Source organism: Mustela lutreola, chromosome X (genome assembly GCF_030435805.1).
Source record: "Mustela lutreola isolate mMusLut2 chromosome X, mMusLut2.pri, whole genome shotgun sequence".
NCBI classification, from domain to species: Eukaryota; Metazoa; Chordata; class Mammalia; order Carnivora; family Mustelidae; genus Mustela; species Mustela lutreola.
Genome location: NC_081308.1, coordinates 2,776,165 through 2,795,924, shown reverse-complemented (window position 1 = coordinate 2,795,924; position 19,760 = coordinate 2,776,165).

Sequence of the window (19,760 nt, the reverse complement as noted above, 5' to 3'; positions counted from 1 at the left end):
CAACCAGTGATGATTATGCAGATGCTTCCAAAATATTTTGGAAATTAAAAAAAAAAAAAAGACACATGCAAAACCAAGTATATGTGTTATGGGGGGGGGGGGTCTGAGGAAGCAATTTGCAGTGCAAAGCCCTGGTGAAATATTCTGATTGGCACAGTTGTGTGGTGAGTGCAGTATCATGGCAGGCCTCCTGACTTATGCCACCTTGGAGCTCATCTTTATTCATTCTCTCTCATCGTTGACCTAGAATCCTTCATGGAAGGGCTTATACTCATTCCTGCCCAGTTCCTGGCTCTCAGACCTCAGCTCTCAGTACTTGGTGGCTGTCTGGGGCTCAGTTAAATAGCAGGAGTTCCGATGAGGCACCTTTGTCTTTCAAGCTGACCTAGTCAGGTTGGAGGCTGCATGCCCAGCTCCCCAACTTGAAATTGTTAATATTCTGCCTGATGTTGTTTAGTCTTCTTATTTTGTGATTTGCTGCATGTGGTGAGTCCAAGCTTTGGGTCCTGCAGAGAGTAGACTGGCTAATCCTGCACTTGCTCGTACCAATGGGGGCCATGCTGGGGATTTCCAGCTACTTATGTAGGGGTCCAGACATGAAAGGGACAGGGGAAGGCAGTGAAGAGAAAAGTGTAGAAAGAAACGGAGAGCAAAAGAAAATGAGAAGTAATCAAAGAAGGACCACAAAGGGACCCCAAAAAAAAGAAAAATAGGAAAAAAAAAAAAAACAACAACAGTAAAGGGAAGTGTTCTATGAAACAGGAAACAGGTATCCGGCAGTGTTGAAAATGATTATCCTTAATACATTGTCCTCAACTGTCCTCAAAGTACGATGCCTTAACGTTATGTTTTGCTATTACTCATGGACATGCATAGTGGCCTGCTGGTTTCCGTCTGGCCTAGTCTGGTGACACTCAGGTGGCTGCCTTCAGTGAGAGGTTCAGCCAGGCCTGGGCTCTGCAGAGGAAGATGGATGTCTGAAGCTGCTCCCCCTGGGGTCATGAGATGCCTAAATTATAACCATTACCGCTATTTCTGCTTCTGTACCTTCACTTGCTAACCCATGAGGAGATGGAAAAATACCAGCAGACTTTCTATAGGCACTCTGTAACCACACATCCCCCACCTAGAATTGAACCTGACAGAATGGCTGCTTCCGGGCCCCCCATCTGGCTCTGGGCCAAGAGATACAGCCATCTGAGGCCAGAGAAACCCCCACCCGGAATTGGACATAACAGAATGATTGCTCCCAGGCCCCGCATCTGGCTCTGGGCCAAGAGATAACAATGATCTGGCGCCCCGTGGCTTGACAGGAAGACCCCCGTCAATCCTGAGGTGACACATACCCTAGTGGCGCCAGCTCAGCAGTTTGAAGAATCAAAGCCCTTTGACCTAATCAATAATCTGTCCCCAACCCTTTCCCACTCTGTAAGCATGCCAGTCATATTAAAGAGTTCCTTTTTGATTTTCCCGCAGTATGTGGCGATTTGTTACAAGATACTATCATGTATGCTAAGTCCCTGCCTCCCCAAAAATAATGTATAAAAAGTATTGTGATCCTGAGCTCAGGACCTCTTACCATCACCAGCAACGAGGGCGCGGAGGTCCGGGTTTGAACTCGTAATAAACGACCCTTGCTGTTTGGCTTTGACTCTGTACTCTGGTAGTCGTCTTTGGGGGGTCTCAAAATTTGGGCACAACAGTACCTCATTTTTATGTCCCACAGAGTGAGGTTCTGAAGACATTAGGATCCTATGCCAAGAAAGACAAAGTAAACTTACATCCCAAGTCCAGGGCACACACAACACCCCAAAGCCACAATCAGTTGGTCAAAGACACCTAGAAAGGTGGCCGTGATTCAAGGTAAAGGAAATAGGAGACCTTTCAGAACCTCATGACCACCCAGCCTTTGGGACAGGAAGCCTTGCTTCAGCTGTCTTTGGAATCAGTGCACCCCATGATAAAAAGAGATCAGGTATGTGTGGCTATATTAGCTCCCTATGGCTTCTCCAACAATGCATCACAAATCAAGTGGATTTAAAGAACAGCAACTGCCTGTCTCACAGTTCCAGATCCTACAAGTCCAAAATCAAGGTGTTTTAGGGCTGAGCTCCCTCCTGAGGCTCCAGGGGAGGGTTCTTCCTCCTCTTTCAGCCTCTGGGGCTCCAGACATCCTTTTGTCCCTCCCATCTCTGCCTCCATCTTTATGTGGCTTCTCCTCTATGTCTGTGTCATCACATGACCTTCTGTCCTATAAGGAAACCAGTCATGTTGGATTCAGGTCCCAGGCTACTCATCTTCACTAACAGCATCTTCAATGACCCTATTTCCAAATAACGTCAGATTCTGGGGGACTGCGGGTTACCACCTCAGCATGTCCTTAGGAACAACAGAAGTCAACCCTCGACACTGGCATCTATGACTCAGTGATGGCAATGTTTTCATTCTGGTTTCTATGTTTGACCCATCCTCTTTGAGATTTACCTCCACTGCCTTTCTTCGGGGTTTTGTTTCCTTAGAGAATCTCATTCCACCAAGAGGAAGAAGAAAGGACATGATTGCTGGAAATTGATCTACAAGTACCTGGACATTGCAAAAGAGGAGACTTTTGAGATACCCACTTTGTGTGAGACCATCGACCAGGCAGCTGGGCCAGTGTGGTCATAGACAGAAATACTAGGAAAAATACACATCAAAATCTTAGAGGCACCCATGCCCTGATACAAATGTGGGAAATGACACAGGGGGACAGAAGCAAGCTGAGGACAAAGCACAAGCTGACACCCCACAATCCTCACCCCTACTCCCCAGTGGGATGTGTGGGACCATCCTGAGGCACTCCCAGATGCCCTAAAGCTAAGGGAAGGAAAAACAACAACAACAAAAATGGTTAATTTATAGAGATTACAGTCCAGTGCAATTTGGGGCTTCCCTTAGTTTACAAAGGTCTTAGTGATTTATAAGAAAAAAAAAAAAAACATTCTTATCAATAACCTAACTTCCAGAAGGAAACTCCCAACTGTCTTGATGTTAATGCTTTGCTAGAGGGAAAACAACCTTTACTTGACAATGGCAAGTCCTCCAGCATCCTGTAGGTCTTCTTTACCATATGAAAATTCTTTTGAAAACCTCACTTCTCCTTACCTCCCCCAACTCCCAAATTTACAAAGAGCTATTCCTCACAGACTCTGAACAGTAGAGCTTCCTGCCCAGGGGTCCTGTCCCTGGGCTTTAATAAAACCACCATTTTGCAACAAAGACATCTCAAGAATTCTTTCTTAGGCATCAGCTCCAGACCTCACCCCACCAACACCAACGTTCAAAAACTACAGCAGGGAAAGCTCAGACGACCTCAACCTTGATGTTGGCTTGAGCTTTGAGAGAAATTATTGAACTGTGAACAGAAGCACTGATATTCCCCTGTCACTGCATTATAGCTGCAAAAACAAAGACCATCCACAGACCAAAGTTGGCATCCTCCTAGAACTCTCCCCAAGTTGGTGCTGCAAAAGTTATATCCATGGCTCCGCACCAAGTGGAAATTTATCAGCAAGTGCCAAATAACGACACAGAGTAGATACAAAGGGATGAGTTCCAAAACCAGTGAGTATCTGCGATGATTGTGATTTATAAGAAGCATACGTTTTCTCTTTGCCCCATTTCTGGCCAGGAGATCCTAAAACCCTTGGCATTTCCCGAGATGAGAAAGGTCAAAGTAACTTTTGTTGTGTGATGAGGTATTTGAAGATAGCAACTATTGATGGGGGCTGGTTGCCAGGGAAACCAGCCTCGTGGTAGAAATTTCAATACCACTCCAGGATCTCCCAGGAGGAGAGGCACCGGAGGTGAAATCAGTCGCTGGTGGACAATGACTTCATCAATCAGGCCCATCTGATGAAGCCTCCATAGAATCCCAAGAAGATGGGGTTCAGAGGTTTTTGTGGTTTGGGAACCAAAATGCTTCCATCTGCCTCTGTTCTGGACCCTAAACTCTATGGGACAAATGCTCATTTGTTCAGGACTTTGCTCTGTGTATCTCTTCATCAGGCTGTTGGTTCATATCCTTTAGGATCTTTTGTGATAAACTGGTAATCTTTTGAAAAAATGGGTTGCTGAGTTCTGTGAGCCACTCTAGCAAATTAATCACAACCAAGGAGAGGAGGTCATGGGAACTTCAAGTTATTTGACCAATTCCCAGTTGGTCAGAAGACTTATGACTGGCATCTGAACGGGGGTGGAGAGTAGGCTTGTAAAACCTTAACCTGTGGGATCTAATGCTTTCTCCAAACGGATGTGTCAGAATTGAGTTGAATCATAGGGATATCCAACATGGCCCTAGAGAATTGCCAGTTGGTATGGGGATGCCTCCACACACATAAACTGTTAGAATTGAGTGCAGGAGCCCCAAAGTGTATCTCTTTCTGAATTCATAGATGGGGAGACTTGCCCTATGGCTGTGTTTCATGGTAAAGCTATAGGCATTATAGCCTTACACTGTTGTGTGGTCAATCAAAGATATCATAATATCCATGAGTATATTGAGACTGATTGTATGACCGGATGGAGTTGCAAGTAAATGTGAAAAGAAGGACATTTTACTCCTTTGCATTCAGGCTGTATTTCTCAATAAAAACTGCAAGAAAAAAAATAGTGGTTTGTTATAAAATACAAGGATGCTGTGGCAAGTGGGGTTGTCAAATGGCCAGCTGATTCCTGGCCCCTGGTGGTACATACCCTGTATAATTTAATCCTCTTGAGTATGGATGGGAATGTGGATATAATGGGATTTATTGTCCATGATTAGAACACTGAGCAGTTGACTCTGAGTTCATCAAAAGAGGAATCGTTCCTAGTGGCCCTGAACTACTTCCTCACCTGTGGCCTTAGGAGAGAGATAAGCAGGTGCGCCCCTACAGGGCACCAGGAAGAAAGCAAAGGGTCAAGTTGCAAACTGAGAGAAGGGTGACTTCTAGGCACTAGGCTTCCCTTTCTGCCACTGACAGATGAACAAGACCTTCCTTCCACAACCATATGAAAACAAATACTCAGAACTTCCAGATGAACATGCAGCCCAGGCAACAATTGGATTTAATCTTGCTATCTCACGCAAGCCATGAGATCATGAACGTGTTTTCTGAAGCTCCTGGTGGAGTAGTCTGTTACAAAGTGTCAGAAAATAATGCAAACATCCATTAAGTCATATTTGGATGGGACTATAGGAATATTCCAGAAATGATAAAAATGTCTTGAAATGATACACTATCTTATGAATGATTCAAAGCTTGCTAAAGGGGAACATCAGCCATTATTTTGGGGAATGGAATTAAAACTTATAAGATCCCCCAAATTGTATAGACCACAACTATCCATATCTTATCCAATAGTCTCTGTTACACACACACACCACAATTACACCCTCTCAGCGGGTATAAGATTTGAGGTTTTTCCATTTGAGGGTATGTTACTGATGAAGTTCTAGAACCTAGGTGAGGTTCGGTGGGCTGAGGTCCAGAGCCGATTTCTAAGAAAGAATTCTTGAGACATCTTTGGTGCAAAATGGTGGTTTATGAAAGCATGGGGACAGGACCTGTGGGCAGGAAGAGCTGCTGCCCTGGGTTGTGAGGGATGGCAGGTTATGTATCCTGTGGTTGGGGGAAGGTGAGAGAAAGGGAGGTTTCAATGGAGCTTTCATATGCTAAAGAGGGACTACAAGGTGCCGGGGATACTGGAGGCCTTGCTGCTTGATCAATGTTGTCTTTTGGCCAGCCATTAACATCAAGATAGTTGAGTGGTGTCGAGCATCTTTGTTCCTGAGATTTAGGTTCAGAAGAGATGTAACTATATTTACATTCCCTTCTACCTCAGCCTCCTTCAGTTTTGTTTATGGAGGGGAGGGTGACCTTAGGGTTTGAGAACTGAGTTCTTTGCCTCTGGAAATTTGTGCTATTGATAAGGTAACTTCTTTGTTTGTAGATCTCTAGGACACTTGTAAACCAAGGGAGACTCCTGTCTTGCAGGATTGTGATTTCTGCAAGCCTGAGGAATGTCACACACATCACTGAGGGGAGCGGGTGGAGAGGGGCTGCAAGGTGCCAGCTTTTGCATTGTCTTCAGCCAGCCTCCTGCTCCCTCATCATTACCATGATGTTCAAGACATTTTTATATGGCACTCTCCTGTAAAAGAAAATGTAGAAAAAGTCACCACAGTCAGCAATATGGTATGACTCCAATGTACGCATCCAACCTCCAGGTCTCAACTGGGAGCCTCACCTCCAAAACATTCCCTATGTCTTTTGTCCATTTGCCTTTGTATCTGAACCACATGGTATTTCTTAGTAATTGCCAGAAACACACTCTGCAAAACAAAAATTATTTTTAATATGTGAGGGCTCAGTTGGCTTTGGCACTGAAAAGAACAATTTCCTATCAGAAAACAAAATGCAATCACCCTGCGGTTTTATGCAGTGTCTTTACTGAAAAAAGTCCACACCCAGCCCTGGCATTAAGTAAAAGATAAATGTCAAAAATAACACTTGATGTAATAATTTTTGGTTTTCTTTAGAATAATCAAGCATCATTTCACAAAGTCGTATCTGTAGCTGCTTTCCCTGGTGTGCTCTGCTGTTATAAGCCTGTTTTCTTTCCCGCAGAGGTCTCTCCAGACCACTGACATCAGATAGATCACTGCACCGTACAGGACCAGGAGAGCAGGCTTGGAGCCATCTGTCACCGAACCGCTACTCACAGGCTGCACAGGTGAGTTTATTGCACATGAAATACACCCCAGCCATGGGGAAAAGATTCTGTGACCACATTTCTATCCAAAAGAAAATCCAAAACACAAAGTTACCAATAAAGAGAACATAAAATCTAATGGTGTTTTATTTCTCTGTATATCTGCCAAAGAAAAGTGTTAGCTATAGAACCAATGGATATGTGATTAATACCTAACAGGGTAGGGGGTCTTCAAGTTGGAGATGTCATTATCCTTTTATAAAAGCTGATGCAAGTCTACCTAACATGACATCCAATTTAGTCTTCATCAAGACCTATCTGTATCACCCACAAAAGAGCTGATCCCAAGGCTGGTATTCAACAAAATACTGACAATGAATGGTTTGTTGGTTTCATGCCACTGGGACCGCCATGACTGCTTTTCCCCCATCAGTTCTCTTTCTTTGCCTCGTATATGCTGACAACCAAGGTGTTTGTTGGTTTCATGCCAACATGGGTCCACCATGACTGTCTTTCTCCCACCAGTTCCCTTTCTTTGCCTCATATATGCCAATAATCAAGGTGTTTGTTGGTTTCATGCCATTGCGTCCACCATGACTGTCTTTCTCCCATCAGTTCCCTTTCTTTGCCTCGTATTTGCAGACAATCAAAGCATGTGCTCAATGAAACGGTATTACTGCGATAACCCAAATGGCAAGGAAAAGTGTATTTTGCTTCCTAAAAAATCAGTTAAAGCAAATTTTATGATTATCAGAATCCTAATGATGGTGGGGGACAATTTTAATAGCACTTTATTTATGATCATATTTCATATTTTATCACGTTCACCTTATAAGACTTGGTGATCTAAATGTTAGTGACCTACAATTTATCTGCTGTCCAAAAACTTATCAGATGATACTTTCATATCCTTTTAAATTTATTCAAATTAAATTTATGGAAGGATTCTGCCCACAAAGACTTTCGCATCAAGAATGGGTTATTTGTACACAATGTATTTTCTAACTGACAAAAGATATACATGTTTACTTTACAATGACATCGGTGTCTTTCTGACTTAATTGCCTTGAGCTTGAAGAACATGGTTTTTAGAATGCAGATCCAATGTCATTTGTTAAAGTTAGACTTCTAAAGTATTTCCACTTTTTGAAAGAAGAACAGGATCTTTGGATAAATGATAGGAAGCCCACCAGAAACACATCTATGGTTGGGCATGCTGGTCTAATTATTCATTGTGGCAAGAGGGAACACAAACCATGGGAGCTGTGGGCCATCTCCATAGGAAGGTGTTAGAACAAACCGGTGGTAGGATTTGTCTATGGGTGAGTGGGTAATATGGGGAGGTTCTAAGGATGAAGGGGTTGACTTCTGGGTTGGACAGTGTTGGGAAGTGGGAATGTTTCCGTGGCTGAGTATCTCAGTAATTCTTATCTGTACGGAGGGCAGAAAAGACTGTGTCTCAGTAAAGAATCAGGAACCACATCAGTGAGAGAATGGGGGCCATTTTGGATGCTGTGATAGGGAAAGTGTTCCTGGTTTGTCTGTGCTCAGACATGATTGCCAAGGGGTCTTTGTCTTATATACTTGTGGTAACATGGTGGCCTCGTCCAATGTATGTATATTTAGGGATATATTTTCTCTGTTTGAAATGTACATGCCATCATATCCATTTCTTCTCTGGTATTTTAATATTTGGGTGACAGGTATGTTCATGAGCTTAAATGAAACCCATGAAATAATCACATAACTGAAGGTCCCCTTTGTCATATAATGTCACTCCATCATGGTAGTGAAAATCCTCCTCCTTCCATAGCTTCTCTTTTCTTTTTCTTGCTTTAGGACCCAGCCATGAGCACTGACCCCACAAGGGATGGGAAAGCTATGCACTAGAGGCAGCCCATAACCTGAGTCCCCCAGTGAAACTGAGCCCCCATTCTCTCTGACCTCCATATGAGATAAAGAAGGTATAAACCTGCATCGTGTCAATTGTCTGAGATTGAAGATCATTTGTTTTTGCACTGACCCTACTCGTGAAGAGCTTGGTCTTCCCCGTGCTTCTGAAATGGACCTCTGGGAACCAGACACAGAAAATGACCAGGCATACCCCTAAGACTAATTTAACATTGGATGTTAACCACACTAGAATGACATTTGCATCTTAAAAAAAAAAACCTGATTGACCATGAGGTGTTGTTCAGATTCATCTCTGTACAACTCCAAAACATGATCAAATCGGTAATAGAACCTAGGTTTTGAGTAGCCATGTGTCAAGGAATAACATTATACTTTAGGTCATAGGAACCAAATTTCATTTGTAGTCAGGGTTTTGATAGCTATAATGGGCAGAATTGTGTCCCCCCAAAACCATATGTTGAAGTCTTCACCCCTAGGACCCTAGAATGGGGCCATATTTAAAGATGGGGTCTTTAAAGAGGGGATATATGTAAAATGAGCTCATGAGGGTCCCATAGGACTGGGGTCCTTATAAGAAAAGAGACTGAGGACACAAGCACAGGAGGATGACCACATGAGGACACAGGTCTACACACCAAGGAAAGAAGCCTCAGGAGAAACTAGTCCAGGGCCCACCTGCATCTCCAACTCCTAACCTCCAGGACCAGGAGGAACGGATGACTGCTGTTTAAGCCAGTTGGAATGTGGTCGCTGTTAGGACCACCGCAGCCAACTAATAAACAGCCCCATAGCTTCTACTGGAAATCCGTGTGAAACCCTGCTAACAACTACCTCCTGCAGATAGCCACAGTCTTTAGAAACTGCATGATGTCCATAGTCTTCCCTGAGGATTGGTGTACATCTTCATTATGCCCAGAAGGCACTTCCCATCAGACCCCCAGACAAGAGGGCTACCTCCTCAACATCCCAGATGTTTAGGGTAGTAGGTTTCGAGGAAGAATATCGTCACATTTTAGCTCACACAATATAAATTCCATTTGTACTGAGGATGTTTGACATCCGGTGTCATCCTGTATCATGGTAGGTGCGTTGAAACATAGAGACACATAATAGATCTACATACATACACACGGGCGTGTCCTTTCTTGGGCTCACCGCTTACTTTTCTTACCTTGTCGTTCCTTATGTGGGATGACTTTTTTTCCATGAGTTAAATTGTATTAATACATTAGAGTCTCACCTAGAGCCAATACCGATCACCCTAGAAAATGCCCGGGTTTTTTTAATTTTGTTTTTGTTTGTTTTGTTTTTGTTTTTCCCAGTGCATTTAGTTGGGCTTTTTCTCACGGAACCTGAGATCTGACATTCCTTCTGCGTACTTATTGGGAAGATAAGAAGTATATTGATATTGAAAACCAAGCTGTGTCTGCCAAGGAGTTGGCTGAGTGCACATGGGACTATTAATCCAGCATCTTGAAAGCCTGTAGATCATGTCTGGGTCCACCTTCCTAGTGGAGACCAGGCCCAGAGAAAGTCAGTGAGAACAGCTCACAGACCCCAGAAAAATCATGTGTTCAATGCCATGTAAATTATGGTGAGCTATGAAAGCTTCCTATGATTAGCACAACCACGGAATGAAGAACACAGGAGACACAATTTATTACAGAAGAAAGAAATTCAGTACTAACGCTGTGCTTGTAGAAATCTCTATAATCCAGCAAAGCACAGATTTCTAGAGGTAGATCATGACAGCCCCCTCACATCTCCAAAGAACTGATACGCCTTTGGACAGTTGAATTGTAGGATAATTTTATGCTCTTGTGTGTCAGTGCTTGGGTAATATTTTCCAAGCCTCCTTTTTCCAAGCCTCCTTTTTATTATTCTTAAAATGGCTTTTTCTTTGAAATCATAATATTATACCATGTTAGGCCAGAAATGAAAATAAGGAAACATTCTGCAAGTAAAGTGCCTATTTTGCCCATGTCTTTAGGAGGTAGTTCTGCTATTAAGTGTGGCAGATAGAGACAGAATGTGTGTTTCCAAACCCAGTATCATGTCTGGACACGTTTCAAGTCAACGAGACGCATACCCTTGGCATTATTCCCAGTGTCCTCTAACCCGTAGTATGTCACTGTGAGCGCATTATAATGTCATGCATTTATTTTATTTTAACATGTATTTTTAAGGACCAATACAAGGTATTAGAGGTTTGTTTTGTTTTTTTTTTTTTAAAGACAACAAGGTCAACATCCCATGTTTTTTTGGCACTGTTAATCAAACATCATGGATTATATGCTTCCTATAAAAGCATAACCTGTCGAGTGTTTGTTTATGTATGAAAACGCACACACATTGGTATCAGTACATGTATGTCTGGTAACTACTACAGATTTTGCCAAAGCTTAGCAAAACGTGTCTCCTTTCTCTTGCCAAATTAATACGCTTTCCAGGGGCCCATCTCCCATTGCTTGGCAGAAAACCCCACACATCTGTGATCTATAACTTGATAAGTCAGGTGTCTTAGTGTCTTTCAGGTGAACCCTTTTTTTGGGGGGTGAGTCAATAAGCTTTCCTAGAGTTTGCCAAGTGCCCTTTCTGTGAAGCTACGTGGCAGGAAAACCACTCTGTTGATCTGTGATAGGTTAAGGGGGGACCTCAAAATTTAAGTAGTGGTTGGGATGCCATATAGCCTTGCTGCTTTGTCATCCTTCCTGCTGACACGCCTAGGCTTGCAGAATGGACTCCCTGTTCCCTCCACTCAGATCAGTATGGACACATCCCAGTGCTTCATCTGGACCCCCTTTCTACTTTCCTCTTCTGTCATTAAGCCTCTTGTAAGACTTACACTCTTTGTGGGAAGGCAGTTTGTCTCTGTCAGCCCTTTCCAGAGCCATCACTATGCAGGAGTCAAAGGAAAAGAAATGAGATTATTGAGAAGGAATTGATACGTTGCAGACTATTTGTATCCCCAGATTAACTAAGGCATGTCAATTAGAGTGTGTTCTTCTCCTTTAGAAGAATATGTAATATATTTAGGAATTGGTGTTCTAAGCGCTAAAACATTTTTCAGAGAAATTCAATAGCTAATGCAATGGTGATTTATCTTATGTAAAAGGCACAATGAAAGTCCAAAATATCAATAATTTTGTTAAGTACGAGGGAAATATGTTTGGGGAATTCCCGAGACGTTACGAGAGAAAATCTCATCTTGTACTGTATATATATTTCCTCCCCATGAACCAAATGGGAAGTGAAGAATCATCCATCGCAGATAATCATTTCTAAGAACTTGTTTGATCCGTGTTCATGTAATGTTGCCAGGAATTACCAGGGTATTTTAAACCTTTAGGGATCTTAAAACACATTAGACTGGTTTTATTTTACTGGTTTATTGTCTCCTTTGGGTTCATTTTCCTGTGAATCACCACAACTCAACAGCAACTGGCTTAATACTGTCAGACAGATGTAATCTTCATTGCTTGGGAAAGGAAGAGCTGACTTCTCAGGCAGTGTGTGAAGATTTAAATATTTAGTAAAGACGGCACTCCACATAGAGTTATCCAGGTTTCACTGTGCTTTGGCGCACAATAAAATGGGAACAAATTCCTGCTAAATTCCTTATTAGTGATATGGAAATGATCAGGAAAATAAGAGACAGCAGGAAAGTGGATGTGTTGTAGCTACACACAGCTACAGGGGTGGGTCTTAACTACTGAATATGTAGACCCCTCCAAAAGCTTCAGAAGTCTCTCTAAATGATGTTTTAAATGTTAAACACAAACAAAACCAAGTGACATCAATAGTGGTTTCTAGAAATCCCGCTACATAGAGCCAACTAATATCAGACACGGAAACCAAGAACACCCAATGTGGAGAGGATAGTGTCTTCAGCAAACAATGTTGAAGAGTCTGGAGGAACACACAGGGAGCAAGGAAACTGGACCCTTCCCTCACACCATTCACAAAAAGCAATCTTGAAATGGACAGCCTTAAACACAATGCTTGATACCATGAGACTCCTAGAAGAAAACGCTGGGAAGAAGCTTACTGATACAAGTCTTGACAGTGATTCTTTTTTTAACATTTTATTTATTTATTTGAGAGAGAGAGAGCATGAGAGGGGAGTTGGGAGGAGTCACAGGGAGAAGAAGATTCCCTGCTGAGCAGGGAGCCCGATGTGGGACGTGATCCCAGGACCCCAGGATCATGACCCGAGCTAAAGGCAGTTGCTTAACCAACAGAGCCACCCAGGCGCCCCTTGACAGTGATGTTTTGAACACGGCCACAAAAGCACAAACAACAAAAGCAAAAATCAACAAGTAGGATCACATCAAAATCAAACGCTTCTATACAGCAAAGAAACAGTTAACAAAATGAGAAGTCAACCTACACAATGGAAGAAAAATTTGCAAGTCATTTCAGATAAGGAGTTAATATACAAATAGATATAAAGAACTCTATGAACTCAAAACAATAAACCAAGAAAGTGATTGAACTCAATAGACATTTCTCCAAAGAAGACATCCCCATGGCCAATAGACATGAAAAGATGCTCAACATCACTCATCATCAAGGAAATGCAAAGCAGAACCATAGTAGAATATCACTTCACACCTCATAAAGTGGTTACCACCAAAAAGACAAGAGAAAACAGGTGTTGCGGAGTATGTGTTGCAAAGAAAAATATGTTGTTGGCGCCAATGTAAATTGGTACAATCACTAGGGAAAACAATATGGAGGTTCCTCAAAACATTAAATATAGACCTACCGTATCATTCAGCAATTCCACTTCTGGGTATATACCCACAGGAAAGGAAAACAGGATTTGATGAGATATCTGCAGTCCATGTTTATTGTAGCATTATTCATAATAGCCAAGGTATGGATACAACTAAAATGCCCATCAACAGATGGATGAAAAAGATGAGGTATATATACACTATGAAATATTATTCAGACCTAAGAGATAAGGATATCATTCCATTTGTGAAAACATGCATGGAATTTGAGTACATTATGCTATGGGAACTAAGTGAGAGAAAGATAATTAGTGTATGATATCATTTGTACATGGAATCTAAAAAAAAAAAAAAAAAATTGGGATGATAGTTACCAGAAGGGGGCAGGGGATAAGAGTGAGAGTACAAACATATAACAAATGTTAAATAAGCCACAGAGATCTAATGCAGATTATCTTGAATGTAGACAACAGTATTGTACTGTAAGTATGTAGTGTGAAAAAACATCACTACATCAGCCATCATAGTACAATATAGAAATGTATCAACATGAAGGCCATATACCTTAAATTGGCATGATGTTACAGGTCTAATTTGTTCAATTTTTTAAAACAATTTGTATTGCTTTATGTAACTTCATAAAATTAAATTTAGTGAATACAATAAATTGTAAAAAATTCAATGGGGCACCTGGGTAGCTCAGTGGGTTAAAGCCCTGCCTTCAGCTCAGGTCATGATCCCGGGGTCCTGGGATTGAGCTCCGTGTCGAGCTCTCTGCTCATCAGGGAGCCTGCTTTCCCCCACCCCTCTCTGCCTATTTGTGATCTCTTCATCAAATAAATAAATAAATTCTTTTTTAATTGTAAAAAAATCAAGATATTGGTTACTTATATTGAGGTGGTAAAGGAAATAGCATGTAGACTGACATAAGTTACCGGTTTATATTCTTATTCTTCTCTTGGCTTGAAAGCCTGTAGGTAATCATTATATTTTTAAAAATGGTTGGATGGGTGGATGGATGGATAGTTGGAGTGGATGGACGGACAGATAGATAGTTGGATGGATGGATGGATGGATGGATGGGTGGATAGGTAGTTGGATGTACAGAGGGATGGATGGATGGATGGATAGTTGGAGTGGATGGATGGACTGATAGATAGTTGGATGGATGGATGGATGGATGGAAATGGAGTGGACCGATGGATAGATAGATAGTTGGATGGGTGGATGGATGGATGGATGGATGGAAGTGGAGTGGACCGATGGATAGATAGATAGTTGGATAGGTAGATGGATGGATGGATGGATGGATGGATAGATGCATAAATGGATGAATAGGTAGGTGGATGGATGGACAGTTGGATAGACAGACAGGTGAATAGATGTATTAAAGAAAAAAAAAAAGACCAATGATGCCAGTGAACTATGATTATCTCCTATCTCTACAGCTGAGTTACTGAAAAACAAAGAAAACATCAGGGTAGAATTTGTGTGCTGGAGCATGTTTCGTTCTAACCCGTGTGTTCAGACATCTAATGCAAGTAAGGACTGCAACATATGTGCCCTTGGTGAAGTGACTTCCTATGCTACTACTCCATTTTGCTGAGTGCTGCTGGCTAGAGTGTAGTATGAAACACATGGATCGTCCTTTGCCCCAGCCATTCCCTGAAGCCCCAGTTGCTTAAAGGATTTTAAATAGCTAATTCCCATCAACACCTTCATGTCCTTGATTTTTTTCACATGGCCTCTGAATGTAATTTTCTTAATCTGCCACAGTGAGCAATCAAATTTAAACTCTAAATACCGTGGTTCTACAAAAAGAAATGGGGTTTTCTTTCTGAAAAGAAAGAACAAAGAAGAAAGTTGAGAGAAGCACAAGGGTCAAGTTTCTGTTCTTCTCCTGTCGTGCCCAGAATATCTGAATAGGCTTATCTTAGGGCTGGGGGCTCTCTGCATGGGAATGAACTACAGTGGATGAATTCTTGGTGGCAACACATGGGCAACTGTATTTGACCATTGGGTGACTTCATCCTCAGACAGTTGCTCAAAAGGAGCACTGTGATAGGGAGTCCATGTTCTGTGTCTCCTCTGAAGGAACCAGAATATGCATCTAGTGTTCTCCTCTTCATATCTCTTATAATTTCTCCACCTCCTCCCAGTGGAGGAACATGGGTTTATTGTAACTCTTCTATCTGCACCAAGACTGTGATATTTCAACTCTGAGTCTGGAGGTCATTATTATTATTTTTTTTTAAGTTATTTATATGATAAAGAAAATTGAGGTCTGGTGGCATGCAGGATTGTAATCCAATCTGCAGGGACCTACCTCTGTGTAGATTTCCCTCTTCTTGAGTGAGGGGACATTCTGATGAATTGCTAAACTATCACTCCCGTCATCAGATTATCTTACAAGGCATGGTTGACTTTAAGAGAGAGAGAAATATTATGCTCCTTGGGCCTGACATAATCAAGCTAGACCTTCAAAAGGACATCTTTCAAAGCCTGCAAGGAATTACAAGAGGGAGACTCCCCACTACTGCCTTTGAAGATGAACAGGACCATGCGAAAAGTAATGCAGAAAGCTGCTCGGAGGTGAACGCAGCCCCGTGATGAAAGCCAGCAAGGAAATGGATTTGAGTCCTATGACCACAAGGAAGTAGATCTTCCCACAACCACGCATGCTTGGAGAAGGACTCTTGAGTTCAGCAAGAGCATAGATCAATGCCTGACTTTCAGTCTTATGAGCTCCCAGTGGAAGACATTCATGCTGAGCCAGATGGGATATAATTGTACGTCATGCTCAGGATAAATCCTACTGATAGTAAGGGGGAAAAATCATCTTTGTGACAGTCTTTCTGGTCACTACAAGATCAGTTTTTATTTTTTCCAAATAGCAGTTTTCACATCAAAATACGACTGCCCATTCTTTTCCAAAATCAAGATAATCTCCCCTGCCCTCTGGTGAAATTCCTCATTCACAAATGACACGTTTCCTTTTTCAGATCTGAAATACTCTGTGACCATAAACTGATTGTATTAAAAAAATTATAATTGATTTACTGTACATTAGTAATGTGGAAACTTGATCTCATTGACAAGATTTTTAAACTTGAACTGTGCCAGAGATATATAACAAAGATATTTTGCTATAGAGAAATATAAAAAAAAAAATGTAAGTTTTCTATTTCTGTAAGACTGTTTCACTTGCAACATCACAGATACTGAGATTATCCTTTAAAGATTAATGATTTATTGTGTTTTTTTTCAGACACTTACATCATATGTATAGTAGGGTATTGATATTTCTAGGATGATTCTTACAAATTAAATTATTTTATTGTCATAATTAAATCCATAAGGGATGAAGGGTAAGGTAAGAATGACCCATTCATGAATATTCACCACATTCCTGATGACTTATATGAATATACATCTTTAAAATGACATACGCATGCATTTCAAGGAGGGTATGTTACAGAGGACACACATTAGACTTTAGATCGCAATTTTGCCAATTTGAGAATAAAACAACCCATTTCTGTCAGTGATGACAGATCCATTCAACTCACATTTATGTGCTCAAGAAATGCCCAACCCAGGCAATTATTGCAAACTGAAATTTTGAGGACTTCTAATTTTGTATTTCAGAATTGTCAAAGACGTGTAATGAGAAGGTCAGTATATGTTCTTTTTAAATGTCGCTAATGACTAGCTATGTTGTTGAAGATCCATAGTTCTTACGGTTGTGATTCAAAGATTTATTAATTTCTAAAAGATGTTGCTTAAAAATGTTGACCAGAATGCTGGGGAAGAAGGAGAGATTTGGTAGAAAACTTGCTCTATTTGGGGGCTTCCTTAGGAAGAGTTCTTGGCTCTCCCTGGAGGAAGCAAACCAGTAAAGACAGTCCATTGCTCACTTTCTCTCACATTGCTGACATTCCAGGAAACACAAAAGAAATGAAAGCCAGAACTTCTTTTCACTTACGTTGAAAGAGAAACAAATTGTCCCATGGCCTAGTTCCCAGGGGGAAAATGGTGCAACTCAAATTTGGTGCCCATCCTGGGGTCAAAAAACTGGCCGGCTAACTGCAATAGCCACCTGGGTGTGGGAAGCAGGGGTCCAACCAGGAAGGTTGGATGACATGTCATTAGATGTCGCCCACAGGTGGCATATACCAAGAGTGTAGACCATTAAACATGAAGTGTATAGAATTTTCCAGATAGACTCTTTGGAGAAGATCTGATTCAAAATGGGTTCCCAAGGAGGGGGAGAAGGAAGCGGTTTGCTATTCTAAAAACAGAGGTGCGATTCACCAAGGTGACTTTCAGAGGGTTCAGATGGAACAGAATACTATTGAGGAGTCACACCAGTGGTGATTTCCTCTTCTACCCTTCCAGACATGTGTCCCAATGTAAGTTACCCTTCTGTCCGTCCTACAAGTCATGCACACTCCCTGAACTGAAGAAAAGATAATTCACAGAATGCAAGATGTAATGAAGGGAAATCATGGCCATGGAGTGTCAGACATCTGAAACAGCCCAGTGAGTTGGACAAGCATAGGTCGAAAATGAATTCCTCCACTCTTCACAGGCTATGTAGGGATCCCAACACTGGAGGAAGAGAAGTAAATTAGAGGCCCCATCAGGAAAGCTGAGATACTGCTCTTCCTGGTCAGGAGTCTTCCTTCAGGCTCTCCAAACTAGATCAGTTTTTTGTACTCCAGTATTCAGATACAGTTCATGAGAAATCCCAAAATCCTAGAGTTTCAGTTGCCCCATTCATTACAGAATAATAGCAATGACCATGTCTATGCAGAGGGATTTATGGCATCTTAGAAAGGTCTATGACAATGGTCCCAACCCAAAGGGAACACGTGGAACATGGCAGAGGATGAATTTAACCCAATGGGACCAAAAAAGATGTATGACACTGTCAACCACAGTCCCACCCTTGAGGACCTGATGGGAATTAGCTTATCTCAAAGGATGCCTTCTTTTAGAAAGGGAACTCCAAAAACCAGGTGTTCCTTCACTTTCTACCCCGTGCATTTCCTCCAATAAGCAGGTAAAACCACAGAAAAGGTGCTCAGTGCAAGGAACTGAATTCACAGAAATAAATGTCCAGCACTTTCATGAAGTGGGGGCTAAAAACAGAACTTGGGTCATTATAGAATGGAAAGTATATTGTTCGGCACATGTGTTTGGAGCTTGAGGCTCATACCCAATGACATCAGCATTCTCTTTAAATTTGTCCTCCCATGAATCACGCTTTGGTTATTTTACAGTCAAATGTTGCTGAAACCCCTCTCATTCCTTCTATCCATTAGCACGCTCCCGGGGACTGCTTGTTGGTCTTGAATTGTATTATAAAACATGTTAAATGGTCATTTTCAGATTGCTGACTTGTAGGAAACCTAGTACTAAATCGACAGGGGAAAAATCTTTATAAATATCAGTATGTAAATGACTGACAAAATTAATGCTCAAGATGATGTCCGAGTCTACCCTTGGAATTTCCTTGGAAAGCAGTGCTCAGAGTTTCTCCTCTGCTGAAAGTCTCCAATACTCTGCCAGTAATTACATATTGATTTCACCTGTCAATGGCCATTCTGCCACGAGTCTTTTCCCGCGAAATGACAAATGGATCTGGTCAGAATTCATCCCAAAGCCAAATCCAAAGGAAAACATCTTATTTACATAATGTCTGTGGGGAAGGAAAATTAATCCAATTAGAAAGTGAAAGGTGGAGATCATGTTGGAACAGGAATCACATCGATACAAGGAATCTAATGTAATTATTTCACACTCTTGTCTTAATAGGAGAATGTATGTGCTCTTTCTGAAGGAAAGTAAAGACCAGCGTCTCAAGGGGGAATGGGAAGGCTCACTCCCGCCATCTTTAATACGGGAAGGGGTTAATGGGACTGCAGGACAGAGCACGCCATGTGTACTTGCAAGAGAAAAATACAGATAGTACTATGTGTACATTACAGTCATTCGTACTTGAATTCTCCCACACCGTGTCTCGTGCTTTCCTTGCGCTTCCTTCTTTTTGCAAAAACAAAAAAAAATAAATAAATAAATAGCATTCAAAAATATTATCAACCATGACCTCTTTAATGTTCTTCACCATCATGAAATGGCCGTCTTGACGGTATTCTTATATTCCATTCACTTAATCATCTGTTTATCAAATATATATTAACAGTCTATGATGGTTTTGGAATAGGATGGAGTATGGAATAAGAAGAGTCCTAGATACGAGGAAAACACTCATGGAAACATGTGACCCCTGTCCTCAGATATTTCAAATTCTAGTAGTTGGATAAGCCCATAAATGATGCATGCCACCCATATTCCATACAAGCTCCA